This window comes from Falco cherrug, chromosome 6 (assembly GCF_023634085.1).
Source record: "Falco cherrug isolate bFalChe1 chromosome 6, bFalChe1.pri, whole genome shotgun sequence".
NCBI classification, from domain to species: Eukaryota; Metazoa; Chordata; class Aves; order Falconiformes; family Falconidae; genus Falco; species Falco cherrug.
In genome coordinates, this window is record NC_073702.1 from 68,531,454 (window position 1) to 68,544,378 (window position 12,925).

Sequence of the window (12,925 nt, forward strand, 5' to 3'; positions counted from 1 at the left end):
TTTATTGCCTGTGGCTGAATACTCTTCTGTCCTATGTCTTCTGACAGGCTACAGTAAAACATCAGTGGCTAAATTTTCTGGATGCTGGGCCTGACTTCTGCCTTGAAAGGCAAAATTATTTATCTATTTACAGTTACAAACCTACTCCAGTGTGTTACAAGCCTTTCAGAAAGGAGGTTTACCAGCACATCTAAATGAGAACTTTAAAAATCTATGAAGTACCTTCCATGTGTATTTTGCTGTGTAATTTCCTTGCTACCGAGGAAGTGATAACAGGTGTTCTTAACAGGGACAGGCAACTCTGGGAACATGTGTGAAGGCTTTCACCCACATATAGATTCCTGTAAGGATGTTCAGAAACAGTGTATGTCAAATGCAGATGAAGCAGACATATAGTTGTCAGGTTAGGTGCAGCCTGGTGTTTTGAAGTGCAGCTTGTACTTTGATCACATATATTTGTCAGTGCTGCCAGGTATCACTTTATAATGAAGCATTTCAATGCCCAGCAAGAGTCCAAAATTAAACCATCAATGGGTCCTTTTTTTCACCTGTGTTAAGACACTTCAAATTGAGTAATCTTGATCTAAGGTAGTCAGCCGCTTCCCTTTATAATCAAAGGGAACAGGTGCTTTCACAAAGTAATTTTTCTCTTCTGGTTTTGATCCTGTCTTTGAATGCAGTGAAGTATCCTTGCTTGGTGTCTATTTTATCCTATTTACTATAAATTAATGCAAAGTAGTAAGAGACCTGAAAAACTTGCTATGGACTCCTGCATTAACTGAAATGAAGCTGATCTCAGCTGGTGACTAGACAATTGAAATCACTGCAGCTTGAGAGTTACTCTTCTGCAAACAGGATCTATGTAGGAAAGGACAGATTGGAATCAACAATCTTCAAGTGGGCTGAGAAGGTAAGGATTTAGGCACTCTTTTCTTGAAATTGAATAGAGATGTGGACTTGAAAAGAACTTTCCCAGTAAAACACACCAAGCATCAGGGTTATAACTCCTGCTTGAGTTTGAAAGAAGTAGTGAGTAAGTTTGTTCACGTGTTACACTCCATGGGATGACCACCTGAGATATAAAGTATAAGAGTGTTACCCACCTCTGCTATGTGCAGCCCTCATTTTTAAGTGGGTGAGCTTAAAGTTTTTTTGCAGGCAAGGTAAGGAAAGAGTTGCCTCACATATTTAACTACATTTTAAAGAATGAAGAGCCCAATGTTGTCAGGACTTGTGTAGTTGTCATTGATTCTAACTATTGAAGTTTTAGTGGTTTTTTGTTTTGTTTTTATTTTTTCTTTACTAGTGGAAATGCAGATGCCTGAAGAATCTTTATGCATCCTGGATTTAACAGCTGCTGGGTTTTAGCTCTGAAGAGACAGAGTTTGTGTTTAGTTATCCTGATTTAGACTTAGGAAATTATGTGGGTCTATATTTCTTTGTGATTGTGACCAATGCTAGTGACTAATATTGCTGCCTAGATTTAGCGCCGTAACAAAAGAAACCTAAAAAAGCCAAACATTTGTGAAATGGCTGTGGATGTTACTACCTTACAATGCCATTTCCAATAGTTTAGTTTTTTTTTTTAAAAAAAAAAGTTTATTGCTCTAAGGTATGTGAAATCTTTGCATGTTTTTGGGGTCTATCTGCAGAAAAGAAGAAAATACTTCAGGTTGCTTTTTACTGCTGTAGTCTCAAATTATGAAGCTTAAGTATGCCTATATTTCAAACTAGATTCTTATCTATGGTATGAAATTTTAAATTAAATTCTGGTGGCTATAAATAAGAAATCAAAATATGCAAATAATATTTGGTATGAAACAACAAAAGGTTGTAGTGACATAGTCCTATAATTTATAATAATGTTATAGATTAATTAGAAGTAATGATGGTTGGCTTTATTTTTCTTCTTTTGCAATGGAAGTGCTTTCCTAATCTCTCTTGTTTGTTCAAGTTAGACACTGGAAGGCAGGATAATCTTTATGAAAGCTGAAGTAATAAACTGTGAACAGTATTTCGCAAATATTGTTTCAAAATGAAGTGTGAGTCTTCAGTTAGGCATTGTGGAGGGTGAAGACAGGGCCAGCACTAACTCCTAAACATGCTAGGGTGTGTAGCCACAACACTGTTTCTCAGGAAAGTGGGATTTTCTTCCTGTGCTCACCTCTAGACAGTGTCACTGACTTGTGTTTAGGTGAATGTGGCAGGGTTTAGTGGCATAAGCTTCATGCAACTTGAGCATCCATTTGGGTGCAGGACTGCAGTGTTGCTCAGCTCTTCCCTGATAATGACAGCAAGAGACTCATCTTTTCTTCTCCCAAAGTGACACTAATGAGCAGAGAAGTATGTTCTCTGTGTAGCGTAATAAAGACTTGTACCATGACCTGTTAGGCTGTGAGTGGTCATCTCTGCTTATTATCAAAGATAACACTTATGGAGGAACAGAGAAGACAGGGAGCCTGATGATAAGAAAACCTCTCCTCTTCAAGGTAGCCCAGCACCACAACTCCAGTGCCCAATTGGCATTGCAAGGGAAGGCAACAAAAGCAGTTCTCACTGCCAGCTTTGCACCTTAGTTACAGTTACAACTCATACAGGGAATAAGATCACAGCACCTATCTGGAGGGAGGAAGGATTTTTTATTGGTTTTAACTTTATCTCTTCTCCCACTTTGTTTTTCTTTGCAAAAAACACAGGAAACACTAAGACACTTTAAACACAAATAAATGCAATGTCATTCAGCTGGGTTAATTATGTTACATGTTAGATTCTATTATGTTTTTATTAATTTTGTACTTCTATTTAAATACTTCAAAATTATTCCTTTCTCATTGTGTTAGAACAGTAACATTAAAACAATTATGTAAGAGCAAGAATATAAAACATAAATTTTCTTTTCATGTTGACAGTATGATAAGATGCTGTGGTTTAAAGCTTATATTAAAATTTGGATGTATTTTTTCCCAGTGGAGTGTGATACATGACTGTGCTACTTCTGAGTGTGATAAGAATGTACTGACATTTTAAGTTTTCTCAGAAAATCCTTTATTCCAGCTATTTTTGAATTATTTTTATTAATTAATGTGGGCTGGTATTTCCATAGGAACCCCCAGAACACCAGAACTGAAGAAACACAAAAAATTATGTTTTGACATCATTTGTTTATAATAACATCTTTTAACTTTTAATGTTTTAAAACTTTTTACTGTAAACCACTCAAGGCAAGTTAATAAATCACAAATGAAACAACTGGTTTGAATTTGAAAAGCTTGTTTTGAAAAACTGAAATGTTATTTTTCAACTGACTTGTAGAAAAATGTTCTCCAAACAGCCATTATTTCCAAAATATCTGTTTTGATGAAACACTATCTTTGTAACAGGAAAATAATCCACTTTCAATACTTGTGTCTAACTGTAGTGTCAGCAGGAATGTAGCAGAGCTAAGAGTGAGTCAGATGGCTCTTCTTGTGCTGTCTGTGGAAAAAAGTGCTAGAGACAGAAATGGAATTCAAATGTGAGAAAAGTGTAGATACATTTGAGTTTCTCATCCTTCCATGTGCTGAATAAGTATAACCCCTCTTCACATTTTAAAATTGAGAAAACAAATAAATTTTCATCAGTTGCAGAAAGTCTGGATAATCCCTAAAGTTTTAGGCAGCATTCTAGGAGATATACAAAAGCAAAGCCTATACAATGTTATAAAGTTATATTTACCTTTGCACATATGAGGTATTTTTATAAGAGAGAGCCCATTTATAACCATTAAATTCTTCATCCAGACTGCTGACACAACAGGGACAATGTGATTTTTACATACTTTTACTTCCTTCAGTTTAATGAAGAGGAATTGCAAGATGGCTGCATCCCTGAAGTAATTCTTCAGCAGGCTAAGGCTGAAATAGCCAGCAGCCCTAATGAGGAAAAATGAAAGGGCATCACCACTTAATTCATCTCATTATTGGCTCTTAAAATGGAGATAAATGAGGGAGACATAAAAAAGGAGAGAGACGGAGACATGCATTTCATGTCTGAGCAGCTATCATGTTGAAGCAAGGAAGCACGTTGGAGTCGGGTTGTGAGCGTGAATGCTGGAGCATCATTACCAGCTGGCAGAGGCACCAGTGCAGCAGTTATGCTGACTGCAGATGGGCACCGCCAGGAATGGGATTGCTTTAATTGTGTCCTGCCTGATCTTGCTTAAAATAATTTCAAATATTCTACCAAAAATTAAAGTTCAGTTGCAAGATCTGCTGTTCCAATTTGTGCGCCAGGGGGCTCTCCTTAAATAGTAGCAACTTGTGGGAAAGTTTTGTGGGAACTATTTCATGCAGAGCTGAAATCTCTGTGCCCCCAAACAGGCAAAAATTCCCCACTCCTACACATACAGGCGCCTCATATACTCTGCTTCACTGAAAGAAGGAACCTTCACAGCATTGCCCAGGTGACAGCAGTTGTTCTCTCTTTCTGTATTCCTCTAGCTATAAAGTAGTCATGACAAATTTATTGACCCATACATTTTACACTGAGCTACTAAAGTCATTGCATTGCATTCCTGAAGCAAATACATAGGGGTAGTTTTCAGGAGGAGATACAGAGTCGTTGACTGCCATGTCAATGTACATCTTACGAAACAATGTGGACCACCACATCACACGAGGAACTTACCCCCTCAGATGTTTCCCTGCCACCTCCACTACTATGTCCCCTCAGCATGTGGTAAAAGGCATGAGGTGTCATTTCTGACCCAGTAGATACACTTGTGCTTAGACAGGTGTTGGCCCTTGTTAGTTAAATTACTTTAGACAGTATACCCCAAAATGTTTTGTGCTAGAAAGAGCATGAGTGCTTATTTTTCTGGTACTAAGGCTTATGCTTGGGCCATATTTAGAGGCAATTGAACATTTTGCAACATCTATTTTTTCAGTCTTTCAAGCTGATTCACCGTAGTCTGATTTGAGGTTTTTGTTGCCTTTACTCAAGTAACATTAACAATGCCCTTAATCAGGTCAGGACTTCCTATAGCCATACAGTGCCCTAAGCCCCTTGCAAAGGTAGCTGTTCCTATTGGCAACGTTGTTGAAGACAGGAGGAAGTCCATGGGAGTCCAGCACCAGAAATAGAGTCATTTTAGTATGGATAATGTAAGTAAGCAAACCCTTGATTATCAATTACTATTCCATTTTAATGTCACTGTTGCAAAGGAAAAATATAATTATTTATAAGAGGTGACAGCATTTCTATCTGTGCATCTGTAAATTTGTTAAAGAAAAAAAGAGTAGAAATTTCTTTAATAGAAATTATTTTCCTGAGGAAAAAATCTTTTTATCTGAATTTCTTTTTGCACCAAAAGTAAAACTTTAAATCTCAGTATGCCATAATGAAAATAGTTTAGTCCTACGGATGTGAGAGAAATGAAGTATCTTGCCTTCTAAATGAGCAAGCAAAAAATATTATGTTTTGCCCCTTCTTCTTTCCTCTTCAGAAAGAGGTTGCTCCTACCTCTCCCCTTTTCATTTGTGAATGTTGACTTTTCCAAAGTGTACCTGTATGATGTTTAACCTCAAAACTTCCTTTTCCATATGCATCACTTGGAAGAGCAAGTGGCCATATAGCTGCATAAAAAGTCCTTCTTTGCTGGGAACACATATTTAACATTCCTTTGCTCATGGCCACTCTTACTGGAGCTCAGTTTCTTTCTTCTTGATCAACCACCAGCAGCAAAATTGCTCATTGAAGAATCATGTTTTCTAGGTGCTCTGTTTAAACTTTTGTTACTTTGAAAACCTACGTGTACAAACTTTTGATTTTGCCAAACAAATGCTTAACTGTGCTTGTACCTTGTAGTGATGGATTTCACTGCATGTTTAAAATATCCCACTTATTTCTGAATAGGGGTTTTGAATGGATCATTACTCATCACATGAATCAGCAGCAACTGAAAAACCTTGTCCTTCAAGAAAAAATTGAGTATTCCCGGGAAACAAAATCGACATTTTAGTGACTGCTCCAAGTTGAAACACAATAGACGTGAAGAGGAAAAAAAAATAAAAATAAAAATCTTTGAACCATATCTAGATTATTTTCCCTCTGTCCATCAATTTTTCTTCTTTCTTTGCACTCTCTTTCTCAATGCAAGAGAAAAAACTCTTCCTATTTGCTTTGATTTCCATTGTTATTTTGTGCTTCAGTCTTATTTTTCACAGTCTCAGTTTATTTCTATTCTTCCTGAACAAATGGAGTGCAGGAATTTCTTTGATGATCAGCTTGGATTCTGTTCTATTTTCTTGTTGGTCCCCTGTATGTATCTCATACCTTTCTTTAAAAGTTTTTTTATTATCTATTGGAGCTCTTCTCAACATGATTTTTCTTCTCTAAAATAGTTTTATTTAGAATTTCTGGGTTATCAGCCCTGAAGAAAATTGAGACCTCTTACTCCTGAAGTCTTCTGCTTCTCTTTTGAAACCAAGAATTTCACTTACAGAAGGTGATTAGGTCTTAGCCATACTGGGTTGCTTACTAAGTGTCATCCTGGGAACACATGTGAAGAATCAGAAATCAAAACAACATCTAAATGCTTTTTAGAGTTAATGAACTTTAAAACCACTCATATCCTAGATTGGGTTAAAGTAAATATGTTGACTACAAAAGGCTATTTCAATCTCTTCTACTGTCTTAGTTTTTCTCATACTAATTTCTTTTGTTGGTTTATCAGTGGTACAACTGAAAATAGACCCATTAGAAAGAATGATTTATGGAATCATATCTTGTCACTGTGGCTTCCGGGAAATCAGTAAATATTCATGACAGGTGAAAAATTAATATGTCATTCCTTAAGGTTAGCCTTTGGTGTAAAGAAGACGTAAGATAAAATTCTACACTTACAAGAATAAATATGTTGCCTATATGCCAATAGAGACATGCCCATTTACTTCAGGACTGATGTTTTTGGACCACTGTGTGTGGCTGCTGCCCCAAATGTTCCTGTAGATTTATGGATTCTGCCACCAGCACTTTTTAAAATTAAAAAAGTGAAAGGACTTGAGATATTCATTTATTGAACAGCACATTTTTCATACTCTTTCATCAAGAAATATGACAAGAATCTTATTATCCTTGAAAAGTTGCCATTTAGTGAGAGTTCTATCAGGATTTTACTATTTGGGTGCTTTAAGTACCTGACACAGTTTATATTGTAGTGTAACACTATACAAAGTTTCAGATTTCTTAAAAAAAATTCTCTTGATGATAAGCATCTTTCAGATTGAAAGAAAAGGTCAATTTTTAAACTAGAAGAGATCTGCAACAGAGCTATTATGAGCTTAGGAAGGCTTTTGTTGAATTCTATTGAAAGTATCTTTTTTCACTGTGAGGTAACTAACATTAGCATTGTTATGATAATCAGATTCAATTTTCAAAATGTATGAACTCCAATAATTCAGTTCCATTTATTCTTCACAGTTTTCTAATTGTTTGTAAGTCAACGCTCATTAAATCTGAACTTTGCAAGAGCTCAATATACAGATTAATGACTAATTCTGCAGATTATTGAAATGCTGTTCAAAGAATCGAGCCACCTCTTCTAGAAAAAATCTGGATGCTCAGATGGTCATTGTTGTTACTGTCTGTCCTGAAAAATACTGGCATATTCTGGCATTTCTATCTCAAATTCTGGATGTCAGTCAATCAGCTTTTCAACTTGGACCAAGTGGAAAAATGTCAGATCTTGGAGCTGGTAAAGAATAACAAAACCGTAAGGAGTGACATAGTAGAGAAAGAGATATGGGAAAAGTTATAAGAGAAGTGGATATGCCAAGGAGAAAAAAAAGGCACCAAAATGGGAATCTGGAAAGACAGAAGAAACCAAAAGGGGAACAATATATATATAGGTGCAGGGTTTGTTTGAACAGGGAAAGAAAATGTGCAGAAAAATGAAATTGAATAAAGGAGAAAGAGATAATGCATATCAGCTCCAGGTTAGTAAACAGATATGGTCATATCTGCGTACAGAAGGGAAAACTAAGTGTTGGAGTCACTCAAACAAAGCAGACGCGTGTGTAGTATTAAAATATGGTGTTTCCTGGTATGTTTTTACCCTGATTTAAGGCAAGAGTTGAAACAGAGCAACAGTGCATGGAACAAAAATATTTTAACTTATACGCTTGGAAATGGTCTGTGTTTGCCAGAGCTGTTGGTGTTCCTGATGGGAATTTTAATTCTGGGTGCTTCATGTCTCATACTACAGACTAAACTGTATTTCCCATGGTGCGTTGTTGTTTTATTATGCTTAAAATTCGGGGGTACTATATAGTCAGTGGGAAATGTGATAGCATGTCTATGAGATAGAATCTTCCTCAAAAATTATACAACGACAAAGAAAAGTGATAGATATAGGAGCAACTCCTTTCAGTTTGAAATTAAGTATTTTGACTCAGGTTAAAGTGAAAGGTTTCCTTCTAATTTTCTTCATGTAGAATTTCTTCAAAATATTAAGCTCATTAACAGTAGACATGTATAAGTAAAATGGGAAACAATTCCTTGGGCCAGTCAGAACTCAATGGACAGTGAAAGAATATTCACAAATTATACGTGAGATTTGGAAAACTGGCATAGAATGGATACTTGAACTTTTAAAAATCTCATTTAAAAAAATACATTTAAAAAAATATTTACAGGGTTGTCTCTTTGTAAACCTTTTATTGGACTGCAAATGTTGGAAATGTTTTTTTCATTACCTCTCGGTTGTCAACATGTTCTCTTCACCTATCACATTTACTTTTACCTTTAACCCAAAATAGCATTTAGCAATTCACTGATGCCTCCCCACACTAACAGGGCTTTGTCTTCTCAGATCCTAATCCTACCAGCTTTTTAGTCCTTTCAGAATACCTTGCAATAGTGCAAATTTCAGAGCACACTTCTTGCATTTTATTATTGAACGTGCCAGTTAGATGAAATAGAACCCAAATACAGTTTCTTCCTAGAGGTTCCAGGTAATCCCAACCTAAAAATAATGGATTTTAAGCTATGTTCTTCCACATTTTTTTGTAACTTTATCATAGAAATAGTTTATCATATCTGACTAGTGGTTATTACAAAGGTTTTGAAATAAAAATGTGAAGAGAACTGCCAAATATGTCCATCACAGAATACATGTGAAATTTTTTATGGACTGCAAAGCAACAAAGAGGCAACTTGAACAGAACTTGTTAACATACATTAACACATTAAAAATATATTACTAGTTTTCAAAAACCAGCATATGGAGTGATTGCTGCAGGGCACTTATTTTTATTGCAGTGAATTTTTTGACGCACTTTTCCTAATGCGGGCTAAGATGGGATTCTTAAGCAAAACCAGAAAGGCAACTGAAAATAACTGCTCATTTTGAAGAGATGGATTTCTGCTCTGACATGATTTTTTTTATTACTGAAAATATTTGGTTATCATAAAACCTACTTTTTGTGGTGTTACTGTTTTTTTGTGAGATTGGAAACTAAAAATGTCTAATATGTAAATTGATTAAGTTAATCCACAACTTTTTAAATGGTTAATTCACTTTTCATAGCCAGACATCATAACCATACTGCAAAGTATTTCACAAATGGTTTTGTAACTTCCATGTAGCTAATTTTCTGTCACCATATACACATATCTATTTTTCACTTATGTGTGTTTGTTTTTCATAGACCATTACTTTCTGTGACTAAAATTTTGGACGCTAGGTGTTTAATGTTTCACATCAGCAGCTATGTATTTCAACTGTATGATATACAGATGTTGTTTTACAGGAGGGCTGGCAAACTCCTGTTTCTGTTTTGACTTTTAATCTACTTACATTGTGATTTGTGTATAATCAGCATCTCTGAAAGTCAAAGTATTGGTAGATATACTTAAAACAACTGTGGAGAACTGGCTGCATTGCGCCCACTGTTGCAAACCCTAACCTGTGGACTCCTTGTGTTACAGCAAGTGCTGCACAGAGTCAGGTGCGTTTATCCTTAAATGGTTCATAACAGAAGTCATTACCTGAGAATAAGGGTTCACAGAAAGTGTCAGCCTCAAAATGGGAGATATCTAGTGGCTAATGCAAATAGATATGAATGCTCTGGGTTCATAGGTGGTGAGCCTGGCACACTGAGCCTGATCTACTTTTGTATGTACTTCTCTGTATAGACATAGTGAAAATATCCCAGTTTAAAATACCTAGGGCAGGAGTAACTAACAACCTAATGTCAGCACACACAGCTTACACTCCAAAAGGATATTTTCAAAACCCTGATTTGGCTGTGCAGGGAAGATGTAATTCCATTTTTTCCCACATGCCCAAACCATTAGATCAGTGGATTCTCACATTGCATTTTTTTCCTGTTTAATTTCTATGCAAGCTACATAATTAAATATTAATAAGGTTAAAAGAAAGTCAAAAGAGAACTTCAGATGCACACTGCCTGGCATTTATAATATCTAGGTGCTTAAGAATTTCTCTTGGAATTAAAGAGAATAAGGTGCAAGTTCCTGGCCCATATGTCTATACTCATACTAAGAAATTGAATGCCTTCATGACTGTTCTCTGTCCCTGAGGGTAGTTCTCACCTGTTAGGATTACAACGTGGGCTGTGCTGACTTTGGGAAAATTTTGTCTGAAGACCATTTTTAAAAATGCAAGTGTTGACAAATGACTAACAGCGCTCCGGGATGTTCCCTGGAACTCGTTTAGAGGTATAGATGCAGCTGGATCATTGTCCGACTGGTGGGATACAGGAGCCCAATCCAGCCAGAACAGACCTTTCTGCAGCAGTCTGTTGTGCAGGCTGAGAATGACTTTGAATGGAGTTAAGCAGATGAAGGAAATAATCTGAGAACTGAAAGCTTGGGATATTTTGTGTATACCTGCTAGCAGAAAGGCCAGACTGAAATCAGTGAGAGTGGAAGGAAGTTCCTAAAGATGTGTTGTAATCTTCTTGTGGTTTCAAAATGTGCCTGTCCAAGTTAGGAATTTGGACATCATATTTAATCTGTGTATATATTCCTTATCTGTTTCCTGGTTTACCTAAGATGAAAGACCTTTTGAGTATCTTCTGAGTTGTTGCTTGAAAAAGAAGTAAAGTTGTGCTGTCTTCTCTGCCAAAATAGAAGTTGTAGGAAACATTGTACTGAGGCAATGCTTATCAGCTGCAAACTGGCCACTGTTGTATAGATTATGTTTCTAGTTATTAAAATATGAAAATGTGTACATAATTATATTTCTAATTGTTGTTTTAATATATTGTTGATATAGATTGTTATTAAACAAACTGTACTTCATAAATATTTAACTCTGCTGTTATCTAGAAATGTTTTTTGCCAGCTTTAATTTAAAGGCAGAACTTGGGTGCCAGTTATCCTTTACTACAGATTTTCTGCTGGTTCTTTATCTGTTTTTTTGAATGTCAATGAATAGGAGTTCCGCTTATTCATTAATATTCAAGAAATTAAAATCTACTTGTTATCTCTTTGATTAATCTGGCCTATTGTGCCTCATAGCATCAATCAGAAAACATTGCAGAGGGTAATGAATTACTATGTGACTGCAGGAAACCATAAGGGATATTAAACTAAACTTAATCTTTTTAACTAATGATATTGTAAAATGAATGCAGAACATAGAATTTCTCAGTAAATGGCAGAGTGGAAGGCTTTCTTTGGAGTTTCTGACAGATATCTTTTATCTAGATATCTAGATATCTAGTTGCGTGCTTTCTCTAGAAAAGACATAACCAGTAAAAATAGAGAAAATATATCTTCCCTTTTCCTGTGAACAAATGCCAGGATCTGGTGAAACAGTTTTGAAAAAAGCTAATGTTCAGAAGTTTCACTCAAAAGCTTTAGAATGTAGTTATTGATTTCTCGTGCATATTGAAGAAAATGTTTTATTTCAAGAATTCATTTTTAGGGTAACAGAAGCCTTAATTAATAGTAAGATAATGTTCACCTAAGTTCATCTCCTTATATGAAAGCCTTCTCTAAACAGGACCTGTAGGGTAGGTTGTCTCTTGCCCTTCAGTACTAGCAGGAGTACAGGAGTGAGATTCCTAAGACCAACTGCAAGTTTCGCCCCATAAAGGTGACTGGAGGGTATAAAGCCTATTGATTTTTGCAGAAGGTTATAGAAATTCTATAGGCATAGAAAGATACCCAAGAAAATCCCTTAAAATGCATTGTCCTTTCCAGTCAATGTTTAAACAGATATGATTTGTATGGATAGTCAGGTCCTTTACCATCCGTTGCCTGAATTATGCCTCCTACTTCCACAAACAAACAAACATACATAGTGGAAAACGGAGCACGGAAAATTTGTTTTGTGAACGCATCTGTTCTTTTTCAATGCATCTGCTTAAGAGTTTTTCTTTGCATAAAAAAGTACATGACTTTCAGTAAGTGTGGAATGGTGTACAAAGAAGTATAATAGGCTGGTGTGTAATAGCTTTCCACAGTCATACCAGAAATAAGACAATTATTAGATCCCCAGAGTTCATTTGGTTTAAAATCATACTTCTTCCTCAATAACTATTGAATAATGAGCCCCAAGCCCCCAAGTCTAAATCTAATTCTACCATGAGTTTTTTAAAACTTTTTTGTAGGTGCAGAGTTTAACAGAAATCTTGGACTACTGTGACTTTTGCTTGAATGAAGGCTATGTTCCTGCGTTTGCTGAAACAGGATTAGAGAAAAGTGGTATTAATAAATTATGAAGTAGTTAGAGTAAAACTGTAGGCTAGCAGAAAAACAGACTACAAAATCAGCAAGACAAAACCTATACATTTTAGATCTGTCCAGCTTAGAATATGAAATAGGTGTGCAATGCCTGGGATGCACAACTATGAAAGTGAACGTTGCTGATTAGCTGTGATCATTGTTCATGCATTTGCTAACTTCTTGGGCAGAG